Source organism: Pezoporus wallicus, unplaced genomic scaffold (assembly GCF_028554395.1).
Source record: "Pezoporus wallicus isolate ANWC-B61680 ecotype Strahan unplaced genomic scaffold, APGP_CSIRO_Pwel_v1 contig_6783, whole genome shotgun sequence".
NCBI classification, from domain to species: Eukaryota; Metazoa; Chordata; class Aves; order Psittaciformes; family Psittacidae; genus Pezoporus; species Pezoporus wallicus.
The window spans coordinates 1104286-1120888 of record NW_026637555.1 but is presented as its reverse complement, the minus strand read 5'-3'; the positions used below and the strand labels follow the sequence as shown (position 1 = coordinate 1120888).

The following is a 16603-nucleotide window of genomic DNA, read 5'->3' as shown; positions in this document are numbered from 1 at the left end:
TGTTTCTTTCACATTGTCTTAAAAAAAGAGAAAAGTAAAACTAGTTCTGTGAGACTACAGGGAGGAAAAAAATGTCTTGGAGTCTCTTTAGGATCTTGGCTTGAAGCACAGCAAACACCGTCATTATGGTTAGCAACAAAGGACACAGCATCGCTTCCAGCAAAATCACCACTTACTTTAGCGTGAGTAGGATTAGGCCAGGAAAAAAACAACCGTATTTAATAGAGGAGAAACTGACTTTGGCTAAAACAATAAGCCACACTCCAGACCTGCAATGACAACTGTTTAGATCCAAGACTCAAGGAGGTACTGCCTTGCCCTGATAGATTCTGCTTATGACTCCAGCAAGTCTAACAATCACTCTTTCCCTCTTTCTCTAGCAAGATCTTTTGTGCATCCTAATTCAGCCTACCCCCTTAGCTGCAGCAGTGGAGTGCAGGTCCTTCAGATAAGCACAAACTGTAATTAGGTCGTATTCTGAGTAAATAATATGTGGGTGGGAAAAGGAAGAAAGGCGGAGGGAGAGAGCAAATGAAAGAAAGGCAGGGTTTTGGCAGGATTACAGAACTGCAGAAAGCTTCTTGTAAGTCTCAAGCTGAAAATGGGAGAGGTTTGCGTTAAAACAGAGCTTTAATAGGCTCTGCAAATTGGCATTTTTGGTGATTAGGTAGACAGGCTTTTTTCATTTTTAATGACTCTTAATGCTGAAACACTGTTGTAATTCTTCTGTTACAAGCCTCACTTTCAAAGGGCAGCATGGGAGGAGATCCCCTGGAGCTGCAGGCCTGGGTGCTCTGGGGAGTGTTAATGCAAGTGTTAGCATCTGTTTGCCTTTGCAGCTCTGTGCTTAGCCCACCCCAAACTGTATTTGCACACTACTGTACAATTCTCTTCTTGTGGCCTGGCCTCAGAGTTTGGTCCAGAGAGAATGTATGTTGTGGGCCGTTAGGCAGGTCCTTGACCCTGGGGCATCCTGGGGAGTTTTGTACCGTGGTGGTCCGTGAAGTGGCAGCCAGTAATGTGGCTGTGCTGCCAAGGTGCAGAGAGCTCTGCTCTCACTCTTTTCTCAAAAATCACTAGATACTAATGGGAAGAATGATTCCCTTCATCTGAATACAAGGGAGCAACATGTTATGCATGATGCCTTCAGCAGCTGCAGCCCAAACAAGAATTACATTCTCTTCACAGCGCCCAGGCAAGGTGATCCCTGGATTTGAAAGGCAATGTAATGTCTTTTTGAGAGGCTATGCCCTATCTTCTTGTGGAGCTAATGCTGTCAGTATTAATTCCTGGCAAGATCCTGGGACTTATTCCAGGATTCAGGCCCACTCAGTCCTGAACCATTTGTTATTTTCAACCTGCTGCTCCTCCACTCAGGTAGATAGACATCAGCTTCTTTTGAAGTCAGGTTCATCCTCATGCATCTTCCTCTTCCCTGTGCTAGCTAGATTAGGAAGCCTTTTACTATTTGGAGGCAGAGAGGCAAGAGAATAATGCACTTGCAGGCTAACATCAGTCTGGAGAAGCAGCATGTGCCTTTGTCATCTGAAATGCTGGATGTTACATGACCGTCCATGCTGCCATGTTAGATTCCCTGCCTAATCCTCTTCCTTTTATTATGATGGTAACAATGATGAAGGAAACAATAACAAGTGGTAATTTTGGTTCAGCTACGTCAACATTTTACTTGCCCCATGCAAGTGTTTTACAAGATTTTCATATCCTCTTTGAGCCATTAAAAAAGGCGTGGGACTAGTATTGCGAAACAGCATGAGTCCTTTCTCTTCATGACCTTCTCATCTCTCTCGCTCCTGTATGTGTGTGTGTGCATATATATCTATTATCTACAGATCTATATGTATCTCCTGTATTTCATCAGTTTCCCCATGAGGATGTTATTGGAGACAGCACTGAAAGCCTTAATACAGTTGAGATAAACAACATCCACTGCTCTCCCCTCATTTACCAAGCCCATCACCTCATCACAGAAGGTTATTAGGTTTGTCAGGCATGACTGCCACTTCATAAATCTATGCTGGCTATCCCTAATCACCTGCTTGTCCTTCATCTGCTTGGAAATAGTTTCCAGGATTATTTGCTCCATCATTTTTCAGGGATCAAGATGAGGCTTGTAGTTCCCAGGATCTCTTGGGTTGAGATTTTGATTTTGATTTCACCCAGTCCTGAATAATCTCTCCAAATTGCCATCACCTTTCAAACATAATTGTGAGTAGCCTTGCAAGGACATCAGTCAGCTCCCTCAGCTTTCATTGGTGCATGTTATTGGGTTCCCTGTTTGTTCAAATGTTCCCTAACCTAATCCTCCTCCACCCAGGGTAAGTCTTCCTTGCTTGGGATTTTCCCATTAGCCTGGGATTCCTCAAGACAAATCTTACCACTGAAGACAGACGCACAGAAGGTCCCCTGCCCCAGCCAGCAGTAGGCTCACATTTTCCCTAGTCGCCCTTTTGCAGCTGAATTTATTTGCTGCTTAACTGTTGAATTTAACAACACCTGGGAAAAGTTTCCTTTACATGGAAAACCAAGACTTTTCTTGCAAGGTCAAAACCTGCCAAACTTTATTAACTGTTTTGGCTGGAAAATTGACAGTGCAAAATAAGTCTTTTTTTTGGACCTTGATTGTTTTGTGATGAAGTAACAACAATGTTTAAGGAAAACAGACGCTTTCCTGGAAAATCAGTATTGTTCTCCTTTTGCAAAGGGTTAAAAAGCAGTTTGCACTGGGGATTTTTCTGTAGGCCTGTCTGGAACAGAACTGTTTCAGATCAGCGCTTGGTTAGAGAGAAAGTGGGCCACCTTCCTCTGCAGTGATCACTCTGAGCAGGGTGAGCCTGTCTGGAGGCCTGCTGCTGATGGCAAGTGCTCAAAGGGCATTCTGATTTGTCTGAAGGCCTCAGAGGAGATTGTGAACAGATACACCCAAAAAAAAGTTACCTCAGGAGACTGATGCTGGTTATGGTCAACATGGGTATGTTTCTTGTCAGTAAAATGGCTTATGTTCTGCTTAAATTCCATATATGAGATTCTGGCTTCCACTGGAAATTTGCAGGTTACCAAAAGTATCGAATTCTACATTATCAGCTGTGGGCCCCAGATTCCAGTCTTAAAATATTAATGTCTAGTTTCCGCAAGCTGAATTTGCTGCACATGTCAGCTTCCTGTGCTCTGCTTTTCAAGTTCACTGCTTGCCTAAACTCTGCTTCTCTTGAGACATTTTCATTGGTGTAACGAATGGAAAAAGTTTACTAGCGTGCTCAGTCTGTAAATCCACGCTACTCTCTCTGAAGGGATAGACAGCTTTCTTTACAGGAGACATTTATTTTCAGTGTGAATCTGATCCAAGAGCATTACATAACACTGCAGACTGTAAAAGAGAACAATCCCAGAAAAGATGTTACAAATATACATATATATACACATATATATGTTCAACATGTATATATCTGTATCTGTATATACAACATGATGGGGAGGCATGTGAACCCAAGGGAGATCAAGAACCTTCACAGCCAGTCCATGGTTGGATGACCTCTGCATTTGCCCTATTCCTGAAACCTCTTACAAGAGTCAGAGGCAAATCATGACGAAGGTAGCTTGATGCTGACATCTTGTGTACTGTTGACCTGTTTGATTTCAGTGGTACCTCTTTACACAGCAATATGTCAGCTGCTAGCAGTCATCGAGTCATTATCATGCTATAGATAATACTTCTCCAAAACAGAATTGATGCCTGCAAGAGGCCACGTTGGCTAATTCGTGTGGCCTAGTATAGTCATGTCATTTTGACATTAGGTGCTACCGGGAATAGCCTCAAGCAGCAGAAGCTGTGAGTCTGGAGACTCAGGTTTCCTGTTCCAGCCATGTACACAAGTGTTTAGTGGTTGCAATTGACGAACATATCTTGGAAGAGTTTTTTAATAGACCAGTGATTTTCTTATATTCAAAGCATATTTCGCGTTATGGTCTAATCAAAACATTTGAGAGGGTATAAGTTTACTTCTTTAGTCTACCATTGGAAGACCTACAGTGCTAACTGGCTTTCATGTAAGATGTGTCAATATTGGAAATTTTTACGTGACTTCTATGGATTTTTATGGAGACTGAGGTCGCTGAGCATGCATGAGCCATGGAAGGGTTAACAGAACCAAAGCCTTTTTGCTGCTGCAGAATCTAGTGTGCTCTTTTGAGAGGAAGAGGGAACCAAGAATTAAATCTGATTTATTTTGCACAGGCAAACTCAAGACAATAGAATTTCCTTTGTTTTCATCTGTAAAACCAATAGACAGACCAAAAAGGAATAGAGGTGAAGGGTTATGGGACTCATATTTTTCTACCCTCTGTGACTGTCTTTGGTATTTCTTGTAATCTGCAGATATTGCTTTCAGCACAGTGACCTTTGAATAAACAGGATTGTGGTGTCCTGAAAGACGCAAAATAAAAAGCACAGACAAATTTGAAAAAAACATTAGGTCTGTGACTTCTTTTCAGCTAAACTGGATACTCAGAGTAGACTTCAAATGCTAAAGTAATAAAACATAAAGATCTAGAGAAGACCCCCATGAGAATCTCTATTTTAACTACTGATCTACTTCTGCTTAATTCCATATGGGGAGGATAGTTTAATTGGTGACCTTTTTGTGTGATTTTAAGAGTAAAAAATAAACCCACTGCATACTTGGGAAATATTATTGCCATGCCAGAAAAAGGGGGAAAAAACCTGAAAACCTTTCCAGAGTCTGTATAGTTGTTAGAGTTTATGCCCAACTTTTTCTTCTGTAAAAATAAATATACCTAACATTTTACTGCTGAAACTAATAATTTAAACAACTTCTCATGAAAGCTTGAAGAATTGCCTTTCCTGTTTGTGGCACAGAGCCTGTGGTTCCTATTCTTCAAATCAGTCAGGCAAAAGAAGGGAAAATATCTATGCATCTGCACATCCCATTATATCCTAACCTCTGAATGCAGAAATGGCATCTGAGTAGTGAAAAGCTGTAAAAGCCATTGAAGGAAGCCTGCTATGGCTTATTACAAACTCTACCTGCCTACCTGCTGCACTGCTTCATTTGTTCCACATGAACAGCTTTCAGAAGGACCACTTAGTACATATCCGTACTACAGTAAGCCACACTATTCCCTGTTCCAAGTACTTTCACATTACTCACAAGCTTTCCAATTGCCAGACAAACTTCGTTATAGTCCATCTACTTCCCTTGGAATATGGCATTTGAGGCCTTTTCCAGGGTTGCTTTACATAATATGATATGCTGTGACTAGATACAAAGCTATTCATTTATAACATGGACTAAGCAAACACAAATTTAAGGCAAGTTATCCTGAACCCTGGGCCTCAAGCCAGTCTTTTTGTATTATCTCATGGGGAGTTCTAATCTGAAAGTAAGGCTGGCAATAGGGAGAACTTCTTCTGAGATAGTCATTTGCAATCTATCTGGTCACAGTGGTATCAAACCCACCTGGCAAACATGCAGCCAGCATCTACTTTGGAACTCAGCCTGCCGGCACAGCCCATGAGCTCAGCATGGATTGTGAGCAGGAAGGCTATGCAGTGTGCAGAGAGGCTTGGGAGGGAGGGCAAACATTTTTCACTTCATATATCATTGCTCACAGCTCACTGCTGGGATTCCACCGAGTCAGCCAGTGCTAAAATGTTGTGGAAAATGAAATTTCCTGGGTTATTGTTTTTGGCAGTTCTAATCACACTGGACAGTTGGGCACTGGAACACAAAACCTCCTCACTTTAGTAGGAAAAAGACGTATGCTTAGTAGTCTGCTCTGGTAACTAAGAAAAAAAGAAAAAACCCTCTGTCCTTCCAGAACTGAAGCAGATGCTGAGTGTTTCCAACATCCAGAGCAGTCTTTGCAGCTGTCTGTAAAGGAACATCAGCCTATGCAGTACTGCAGCAATAATCAGAAAATGCATTACCTGCAGATATCAAAGCAAGATCCCTCATGCGCATTTCTTTGCTGTAGCTACTCTTTCCCACAGCCTAATCCATTTGAGTCTAACAGCAGCCAAGGCAGAGAAATGATTAGGAGGCTCAGAAGGGAAAGAAAATCTGCCAGGAAAAATTATTTACTCTCTCCCCTTGAGTCTTCAGGAACTGCAGGCCTCTGTGTTTCAATAATCAGCCTCAAGCCAGACAAATGCATGCTGCTCCCTTCTCCTCCCCACAGCAAGTGCTCAGATGGAGGGTTTGGACAGTATGCCTCAGAGTCACAACGCCAAGAAACGCAGCCCAGGCTGCTGAAACGCAGAGAAGGCAAAGCTGAGTTCAAATGTGATGTAAAATAGTTTTAAGCCCCCTCTGTTTCCCTGGTTGGTGGCTGTAGATCAGATCAGGACCATTATCTGTGTGACTGATGGATTACCTAGTCTGGCCCATGTAAAATCTTGTATTGCCCTGTTCAGCTTGGTGTCCCAACCCCTGTCAGCACATGGCCGCCACCAGCTTGCTCTGCCGTGTTAGCTCCAAAAGCAGAGGATGCTTCTGGTCCTCAGGCAGGGCTGTAGCAGGCGGTGTGTGTGTGACCAGTGGCTGAGCGGTTTCCTTGACACAAAGGCAGGCGGTGAACAATAAAATCACTCATCTTAAGTGATTACCTCTTATTACCACTCTTCAGTTACCGCTGTAGACTAAGGCTGACCTTGCACCAGACCTCTGTGGCAGTCCCGCAGCTCCGCGCCGCCAGCCCCTGCGGTGATTGCCGGCTCGCTGCTGTGGGCCGCGCTGGCAGGAGGCGGCTGTGCTCCCCTGCCCGCCGCCTGCGGCCCGGCCGTGTTCCCGGCTGCTGAGGCAGGGGTCGGGTGCCCTCAGCATCTGTACAAACCCCAAGCGGTTCCTCGTCAGAACGCTGCACACTGAACGTGCTCCAGTTCTATTTGCAACACTCCAGGGCCTTCAGCACTTTGCAAGATTGCAAATAAGAATCTCCATGTAACACTTCTGCAGGATGACTCATATTTGGACTCGTTTCAAATCAGTAATTCCTCTATAGACTAAGCCACCCAACTCAAGCCAACACACATTCACCCTATTACTCATTCTCTTTCTGGAGCACCCATGAGCAATACAGGCTTCGCAACAGAATTAAAACCCCCAAGCTCTGATGGATCAAAGCGGTGAATGGAATGGTAGCAGTTGCTTCATGACAGACTGCTGTAATGCTACCCATGTACAGAGAAAGGGTCACTCAGAGGAAGTGCTGGGGTCATTTGGATCTGAGCTAAGATAAGCAGTGTCCTTTCAGGTCTCCTAGTGAAAATAAAAAAATAAAAGAGCAAATCCAAATCCTTCTGTTGAAACTACTGATGTGGAGACTGCATTTTGCTTTAAAACTTCAGCTCTGAGAGGGATTAGCAGGTTATTTAATATTTTTATTGCCTTCCCATCTCATCCCATAATACTGTCTAAGGAACGTCACACTTTGCACCAGGAGCACTTAGGAGACACCATCTTGGGTAGCCTGCGCAAACAATCTGTATTACTTTCAAGGTTCAGTGCTGATTTCTTTGTACTCTTCCAGTCTCCTAACATAGAGCTTTGATGGGTTGGCCTCTGCTTCCACTAGTTTTAATGCTTCTGAATATGAGCTAAAAATATAGGTGACTAGAAAGGGAAGTGACTTTCCCAGAGCAGTAGCCAGTACTCAGAGCTCAATGTGCTAATAAACCCTAAAGGTCATAACCACTAAATCAGCACTGGGATCTATAAATTCTGTCATGCACATGCGGCATTTCTTGACTTGTAGTGGTACATTGGTATCCTAAAGAAGATCAGAGCACTCTGTGCTGCACACTTAGGTGAGACAATCCCTGCCAAAGGGCACTCGGAGTCTATAAAGAGGTAATTTCAGTTTTACTTGGAGAGAAGGGCAGCCCAGAGGGACTGCTTGCTTTCACAAGCTTTGATGGAAGTGTTGTATTTAAGCAAAGCATGGCGAGCTGCCTCTCCCCAGCTGCCCTGGGATAATGTGGCAATCTGATGGCTGGAGTGGTGCAGGGCTGTGCCACTTGGACCCTGGCAGTCTGTGAGGCAGTGGGGGATGAAGGAGAGCATCACTTGAACACCTTGTTGCCAAGTGCTCTGTTTTCTTTCCAGTCTTCATTCCCATGAAACTCCCACAGTGGACCAGTGGAAAGGTCCTGCCTGACCCCAAGGGAGGTGGAGGGATTTTCCAAGTTATTTCACTGTCTGGTCTTGATAGAAGGATGACAAACCAATGGTACTCAGTGTGGGGCAACTAAGCATCTCAGTGTCTCCCCCTGGGCCCACCGTTTATGTATGGCTGTGTCCTTTCCTTTTGAGCTCAGGGTGAGTTTCTTCCACTGGTACAGTGCTGGGGTCATCAGATACTGTTTTGTTGAGAAATGGAAAATGCCACTGTTGACTGCGCAGTAAATGATGACAGGAGCTGGTAGTGGATGGCCAGGAGATCTGAAAAAATTTCTACATTAAAAACATCAGGCTTTATAAACTGTCAGTGAATGAGAGCACAGGAGCACTGGCTGCACACAATGCTGCCGAGTTTAATATTCCAGAATTGTTTTCTAAACCTTTTCCTTCCCTCCCGCCCCCCCCTTTTCCAAATAATTGCAACAATAATGCTAAAGAAAACCTTTTCCACACAGATCATTTCTGTTGTTGTAGGATTTTTTGAATGCCAAATACCTGCTGAGTTGATCTTTGGAAGAACAAGAAAAGTTTGTTCTTTGTATATGTAGATTGTTTCAGGGTATTGTTTGATTCTGCTTTTGATAGGGGTCATGTTTCTGGGCTTAGCTGGATAGTTTGTTTGTTCCTATTCATTAAAAGGGACCCTGCAGCTATTTGGGGAGGGAGTGTGGTATTACATTATTATTGCTCCAAAAAGTATGGACAAAAATGTATTGTAAAAATTCCAGGGTTTCTGGTAGGAGTTCTCTCAGTAATAAATACTCTCAGTCTGCAGAAGTGTAGTTAATGTGCTAACTTTGTGTTGGGCTAATTAGATAGCTCCTTAAGGTACACAGTTAAAATATACAGATAATTCTAGTTCTAACCTTTTGGTACAACAGTAAGTACAATAGTTACCCACACAATGGATAAGGAGAACAATAACTTCCAGAGTCAGCCGTTACTTTGGCCACCTTGTCCCATAGCCCTTGACATTCCATTGCAAATAACAGTGAAGGGTCCTGTCTCCCTGCTGCAAGATTAAAGTACATCAAGTACATCAATGCTGATAAAAATTACTCATACCTTGGGGAAGCAGACAAAGGCCCTTGGGTGAGATCAGCTATGCAGTTTGCCTACTGTGGGACATGAACTGAACTAACTCTGCTTGCTCAGGAACAGCACTGGGAAGTCTCTTCCAGAGTAAAGCACCTGTGGAAGAAACAGGCATCTTGGGGGAATTATTCCAAGAGAGCCAGTGTACGCTGGAGTTGCTGATCTGTAGCAGATTCTTCTAACCCACCATCTGGTCAAAGCCACACCTATTGCACTGAGGCAAATATTTTACTTCCTCTGAGAAGTTCCATCTGGCCCATGGTTGGCCTTGCAGGAGTCCTGGAGCATTGCCGTTATTGTCACTGCCCGCAACGCTTCTCTAGTGGCCAGCTTTAATACTCAAGTCCATAACTCAGAGGAGAGTGCAGTTTGCAAGCTCTCTTTATTTGGCCTTGTCTTTCTTCACTCTGTGTAGCTCTTCAGTCATTCATGGCATAATCCTACACTGCCAAAGATGTTTCTCCTGCCACAGACTAACTTTTCCATGAAGAAACTCACAAGAGATTTCAGCTTTGCTGTAATGCAGAGTAATGACAGCCTAATAGTATCTAACCTCCTACAAAGTGCTCAGAAACAGGGAGGGTGGCTGAGATTATTCAGTACTGTGAACTGCATTCCACTAAGCAGATAAAAACAACTGCCTAACAGCTCTGAACTGATCAGAATATTCATGCCTCTAATTAGAGAAATCTTTATAACCCACTCTTTTTACTCTGTTCCAGAGTCACTGTGAAGATAGTAATAAAGGGACCACAGAATCTGTTCTTTTTAGGTACCTATATTATTATTTTTGCAGCCCAACATGGTTGGTGGTACCGAATGTACATACAGCAGATATAAAGGAGTGTTGCATCACCACACTCATCATGTGTAACTTGATGGGGATAACAATATCTTGCTAGCACAACACCAGAGAGAAGTGAATGAGGCAAACCTAGTACAACTGGGTCAAATAAATCCTTGCTACTGAGTAGTATTGTCTGTGTTTCAGGTAGATAAATCTTGGCTTTAATTTAATTTGGAATTTTTAATTAAAACCTTGTGGCTTCTGAAGATTCATTAATTTGTTCCTTTCATAGTTGTGACCCACATGACTGATTCTCCCCTCTTCTGCACTCTGTAACTGGAACAGAGTGTGAACTCCTGCCTCCTGGTGTTGTGTCCTCCTGAATCAAAGATGGAATAGTACTTGTGGCAGCTTTTCAAATGAAACTGGAAAAAGGGCCTTGTCTTCAAAACTGTGAAGTCTCCTCTTTAATTCTTTAATTTTTAAGGTTTTCTTCAAATTTTGTAATCTCGAGGTTTTGATATTTTTTTCTGATTTGAATTTTTACTTCTGTCTTCTCACTGGTTTTTGTCCCTAAACAGAAAGGAAGAGCGAGTGTGGGGTATTTTGTTATTCCTTTCTCTTTTCTATACCACTCTGTACATTTCAAAACAGATCCAATATTTTTGTGATGGCAAAAGACCAAGGAAACCTCTGTCACTTCATAAACTCTGAAGTTAAACAGCAAAAAAGAGAAAAGTGAGAGTGAGAGAATTTAAAGCAGACCCAAAACTGTTCAAAAGGGAAAGCAAAAAAATTTCTCCATTTTTACTGTTTATTGTCAGCAGAATCCTGTCTATCCTGTCTTCTCTTTCTTTTCCTCTTGCATCTACAGTAAAACCAGACTTCACCACAGATAAAACCTCAACCCCTAGAAGTCTGACACCTTTTAGTGCCTTCCAGTGCTTAGATAAGATTTTAATACTGGATGTACAGTTAGCATAATAAGAATTATCATTACCAACCATTACCATAGCTCATGTTTCATTAGTGAGCAGTGCTCAACATTCCTTTGGAATGTCATTGACAGCTCCACATTTGTAACTTCAAAGGACCATACTTGTAATTCCAAGGATCGTATTTCCCTTTGACAGTGTACAAGCAAATTGCACCAAAGCCATCAGTCTGACCAGCGGTAAAAGCCACTCAGTTTTGCACTGAGTCTGGGTGTTTTGACAAATAGCTTTCACTTAAACTATTGAAAAAACAGCTCTTCACTGTCCATGCCCAGCTGTGAAAATCAGCATCTACACATATACAATGAAGGCAATTATCCACTGCCATAACCTCTCTCTGGAAATTACTGCAAGACCAGAAGCTCTACTGAAAGCACAGCTTAAGCCTTCCGTGCTGCAGAAAGCACTTGGTGAAATGCTGTGGCTTGTGCAATGCAGTCAGACTCACTGTGTCCCTTCTGGCCTTAAACCTCAACAGGAGGAAGCAGCAGCCTTCTGAGCAACCTTCAGGAGCTGGGCAGGGTCTGAGCAGCTGGTTTATTTTCTCTGCCCAAACAGCATGCTGCCTCTTTAAGAATGAAGATTGTAAGAGTGTTATGTTCTATGCAGATGTGAAGAATAACAAACTAGCAGAAGACAGAAATAAATCAAATTCTGGTAGCAGAACAGACTTTGAACCATCAGACTAGTTACAAAAAAGCAAATTTATAGATCTATTTATATGTATTAAAAAACATGAAAAACGCACCTGTCCTTGGCATTGTCCATTGCAGTTCAATGTGTATCTAAAATTATGTCTGCTCTCGAGAGGATTTCCTGCCCACTGCAGAACTGAAATCCTCCTTGCTATTCTGAGTGTCTGTTGAAAGGAATCACAGCTTCAGTAGATATATATTTCAAAGGCGAGAAGAAAAGACAGATCATTCCTCAGATCAATCTGACCTTGCAACCCACATGTTCTTTCAAGTTCTTACTTTCCTGGTTTCATCTTTTGTTACTGCTATATTTCTGTTCAGAGAGGGACAGACAGACTAGTCAGTAACACATAGAGCACTGCATTAGCAAGATTCTACCCATGAAGGGCAGGTGATTTTCTCTAGATTTTCTTTCCTGTCTATATTTTTACAAATGCCAGGGTTAAGCAGTGAATAACACAGGGAATGCCTGGACACATGCAAATCAACAGCTTTGCCATCTACAACCCACTGCTGCTTGTGCAGTTGGTAGGTGTGGGCTGCAAAAATCAATGTGCTGAAAATGAGCACAAAGGTTTGAATCAGGAAATGGAGAACTATTTCTCTGTTCTTTGTACATTCTTTGGTCCTCTCCTAGCTTTTTCTTAGGCATGGCTCGCCATGGCTTGGCTCTAGGTCTCTATAATTTTCTGATGTTTTTTGGTTTTGTTGTTTTGTTTGGGTTTTTTCCTTCTGCCTTTGAATCTCACTCATCTCTGTCATCTCTGACTCTTGTTGGACACAGCTCCATCATAGTAATCCACATGCTTCTAGTCCTGTGAAAATATCCCAGTATAACCTGATGAAGGACCAGAAGTGTCCCCTATTGCACACTCTGTAAAGAAGATACATCTCTCCTTGTCATTTGCTGGTGACTAACACTACTGCCAAATGAGCTCCCTTCTTGGTAATTTTGGACCTTAGCTGAGACATTTAGCTCCCCCTGTGTTCTGAAGGCAAGCTCCATGTTCTGGAAAATTCTGGAGTTCTTGTGGGGGCCAGGCAGCTAAAGTGAGACTCTGTGATACCTGTTGTGGCATCCAAATCTCTTGTTTTTATCTAGCCCTAGATGTCAATGGGACTGGGTTGTGCAGAGCAGCTGTGGGCTGCAGAGTAGTTCTGAATATGTCACATGCTCAAATACTAAATTTTGGATTAATTTGCCTTACTGCTGGCAAAACCCCCTTCATTTTGCCTGTAGCTAAAATACATGAATTGGTACCTTTTGTCAATTCACAGATTTCCAAGATACCCAGATTCTCCCATTTACCTTGCTCTGCAATTCACATCACGCTGTTCTCTGCATGGGATACAAAGATTTTGATCCATGCCACATGCTGCACATCTTCCCAATGAAGAAAAACCCCTCCCTTGCTGGCTGGTACCCTGCTGACTTCCCATTTCTGCTAATTAGGACCCTGAGTAGTTAGTACAAAATATAAATGTGGCAGGACTCCAAGCTGCAAAAAGAAGGGAAAGTAGGGAAAAAAAGGGTTGGACAGCTAAGGGAATATGGAAATGCATTTAAAATAGATGATTCTAACTGCAGTGAACAGATGATTTTTTTTTTATTTGTTCCAACTGGATGGCTTTAATCAAAAATGATAGTTCATACATCTGCTCTTTGAAGATAAGCCTGCAGTTACACAAAACACTTAAAGAAAGAAGCTGTGGTGTGCTGATGAGACCTCAAAAATCCTAACCCATGACTAGGAAGATTATAGTCTGGTTACTTCAGCAAGTTGCTAATTCTGAAATATTAGACTGAGTTATTTGTCCTGTGTGAGGGATGAAAGGGATACTGGAGATTGTGCTGAAGCAATTAAGACATTTTAGAAATCATTAGTGTACTTTTTTGGTTGAACAGGCATTTCCCCTCCAGCCTCTCCCTGACTTCTCTACAATTGTTTGACCTAGAAAGGCAGCTCTCCGTCATCCTGCCATTTATTTTATAATGCAAGGTAAAGATTGTAAGACAAAGCAGGCCTGCTTCTGGGAATGTGGGGCTTCCCTGGAAAAACAAGCTCAAACTTAACTTGGAATCAGGGCCTCCTCCACCTTCATAAATGACATCAAGTGGAATGGATAACTGTCTGATACGATCTATGAAAAAAGTTTTCAGAGCAGAAAGGGGAAGAATGTTAAGTCAAAGAACATTCATGTTCCTTATGCTGCCTATGAGTATGCGTAATACCTACTTACAATAGACAGTAGTACTAGTAATTACAGTGTTAATAATTGTATGCATTGTGTTGTCTCATCAAGGCAAAGAAACTTAAAACTCTTCAATATTGAGAAGCTTTTAGGAGTCTGTAGAAGTGTCATGGCCTATAAAACCTTTCCTTTCTTTTGTCCAGGCCACACAGGGTACTGAATTGTTACTGGGGAGGTCAAGGCCAAGTTTTCTGTGGCTCATTTGTATCACCCAGTAATACAAATGTGCCGAGACTGTTTGCAGTTGAGGATCTTTGAAATCCAGCCCTTCTTTACTGAGTTCATTTCTGGATGCTCTCATGAGAACAAAGTCTTTCCTACAGGGAAGTTTAACTGAGAGGAATATGGGGGTTAGATCTGTTGATAAAATCCTTCCAAGCTCTCTCCTTAACCCTCCAGGGGGATTCCTATTTAAGGTTCAGGGACACCCAGCATAAACTGTCTTTCCATTTGATGTTATTGTTTTCTCCATGCCCAGATGCTCTTACATCCTCCCGGTTTTTGGCTTTTATGTTGGTGGCTGTTTCTATTCAATTCTTCTTGGTCCTATACATCTCAAGTCTCTTTAAAGACATTGAGATGCTGTACTTAGAGAAGATGACCTTTCATGAACAGCAATCTGCTTTAAACTTGAGGTAATTGCTCAAGTCCAAATCAAAGAAAACACAGCGGCATTAGAAAGTTGCTACATATCCAGCTCAACAATGAACTGGTTGCAGTGACAGCAAGCAATATGAGGTGAGCCCACACAGCACCTCAGAGAATGGTTTGCCTTCATGCAGTGTAGCCTTCTGCTACTCCACATGTTTTTCCTGCAGTCGTAAACCAGACGTTTCACCCCACTGAGTTACAGAACACTATTAGAAGCTGCTCCTCTGTTGAACAGTAACATTGCAGTTGCTGCAGTTCCAATTATTGCATTATTATTCTGTGCCCAAGCACACAGTTTGGTTTAAGACTGTGTGGAGTGGTTGCTAGAGGGTGGCTGACCTGAAAGTCTGTGTAAGCGCTTGGTGTTGCTGGATCTTGGTGACTCTTTGTTCATTGTCTTCAGCAAAGAAGGATGTTCGTGTCTGCAAAGCCATACCACTACTTCCATGAAAGAAAATGTCTGTTTGCCCCGTGATTTCATCCAGCTATTTAGTAGCTTTCATTCTCTAGATTTGGCCATTTGCTTTTCTCTCTTTTAAAAGCTTTTTTAAAAGCTTTTTTAAGAGCTGGATGCAATTCAATCATGTAGGAACTTGCCTGAACTTTTGCCCAAAGACTGTTCTGTCTGCCAGAGAGCAGATGCTGAGTAAATTCACAGCCCAAAGCCCTGCAACATCAGTGGGAAAAGCTCCCCTGAGCCCACTGTGTCTGGAGAAAGCTCTGGCGGAGAAGATATAAACATACTAATGGCTCAATCTCAGGGCCACCCTCTCCAGAGAAAGGTCTCTCTTCCTCCCAGACTCCAACAGCCCTAATTGCTCAAATGCCAAAAGACAGGACATTTGTGATATTGTCTTGAGATCAGACACCTCAGGTTTCAGGGACTGATACTTTTTGAGGTTTCCTTTGGAACTATTTCAGTCCCACTGTCCTGAGCAGTGAAATAGCGGGTATTAGCTGTCCTGGATGTTGTCTGTAAAGTTAAGATTCTGAAATTCCCTTTTATTTTGTAAAGGTAATTGTTTATTGCTCAAATTATTTCTCTTACATTCTGGTTCTAGAAAGAATTAATTAGGGGCCCACCAGGAAATATTGCAAATAAAGGATTCACATGGAAATTTTACATCATCGAGACTCTAGGGACCCATGAAAGTATTTCCTCATTTGACTGTGGTCGTATTACCAGCTCTTATAAGTAATTCTTAGGACAAAACAGACTTTTGTATATCTACATCATTCTGCTAAAAATGTGGGGATCTTTTACTACCATTTATGAAAATCTTCCTTCTTATTATTAAAATTAGAGGGGATTTTCTCATCATTGTGGTTAGGCCTATTGCTGCTCTTCCTGCAAACAGCCGTTGGGGTTGTGGGATTATATAAAGCAATTCAGTAAGTTATATAACATTTTCTTTCACTTATCAGTCATAAAGCTACTAATTAGTCGTATGACTCGACAACTATTCCAATTCCTAATAGTATCATCACTGCACATGTACTGAAATACGTGTTGCAGCTGAAAGGGAACAACCAGCCTGGTGTTTGTTTAATTCAGCCTACCTATCCTCTGTTGGGCATTGAAGCACATTGTAATTTGGGTTCTAGTATTCGACAGTATGAGAACAACTAATAAATATTCAGATGTTGGGGCTACAGCAGTCTTTGCGCTGCTATAAATGATCATTTAGCTGCTTGCTTTCCTGTTTATTTCTATATATTGCCCTGCACCATTACAAAGGGAGCTACTAATTTCATTCATTTCTGCAGGACAGTATTGCTGCTGTTTTAATGCCCACTGGCAGTGAAACCTCCTCATAAGTGATATTCATTCCCCCTGACAAGCTCATTTCAAGTCTTCAGGAACACTGTGTCAATTGTAGACTGAAAAGAAAAAACAGAAATAAAAAATCT

At 42.2% G+C, this 16603-nt stretch overlaps 1 long non-coding RNA gene across 2 annotated transcripts in view; it reads left to right on the top strand.

The window, feature by feature from the left end:
• The window catches only part of LOC130597632 (uncharacterized), a 225708-nt gene that overhangs the window by 118219 nt on the left and 90886 nt on the right, over positions 1 to 16603 (top strand). For both annotated transcript variants that reach the window (XR_008971824.1, XR_008971823.1), the window contains one exon: positions 8142 to 8354. This is a non-coding gene — a long non-coding RNA (uncharacterized LOC130597632). The remainder of the gene's footprint in view (positions 1 to 8141; positions 8355 to 16603) is intronic.